Below are 749 nucleotides of genomic sequence, written 5' to 3'. Positions count from 1 at the left end.
TAGGAACCTACAATTCTGCACAAGAAAATGCTTAACTGCTTCAGTTATGTGGCGGCGAATAAACAGTATTTAATTAGATTCAAGAGGAAATCAAACCGGATCATATATTCCTATTAATAGAGAATTAGAATTATACGTTGAGGAGTTTATTTTAGAGATAGAGGAAAGATAAGAACATAAACATTAAATGATAACGACGACTGTATAGATGATAAAAAAAATAATGACATATAATGCATTTCACTGAACTCTCAGATTTAGCACATTTCTAATAACGTTATTATTCAACGTTCTTTACAGTTTTTATACAATATACAGAAGTGGTCAAAAACCCTTACTACCATACATGATTCACATATTTGCTGAATTTGTGATCGTGCCATACATGAGGGGGACTACAAAATAATCACAATTAACGACAAATGGCACAATCCAACATGCTTGTAGAATTTTCCCTTGCTAGTAAGAAATAAAAGAATCTCAGTGGAACATAGAAAACCAATAAGAGGGGAGACACTTTATAACATGAGCGGTCTCTGTAACAGATGTTGGCACCCTGGGACGGGGAGCCTGCGGGAAAACGACCCCCGCGGAAATGACACCACAGTTCACTCGTTCTATGCTCAAGGCTATAACACAGGTGCGAATATTGCCCAGGGGAAGCCTTTCGAGGGCTGCCGAAGTATTCTACCGTAAGAACAAGGGTACACTGATTCTGTGGTGCTTGTAAGGCAGATTGTGACTGGCTT

Source organism: Penaeus monodon, chromosome 34, assembly GCF_015228065.2.
Source record: "Penaeus monodon isolate SGIC_2016 chromosome 34, NSTDA_Pmon_1, whole genome shotgun sequence".
NCBI classification, from domain to species: domain Eukaryota; kingdom Metazoa; phylum Arthropoda; class Malacostraca; order Decapoda; family Penaeidae; genus Penaeus; species Penaeus monodon.
This window is presented reverse-complemented; position numbering follows the sequence as displayed.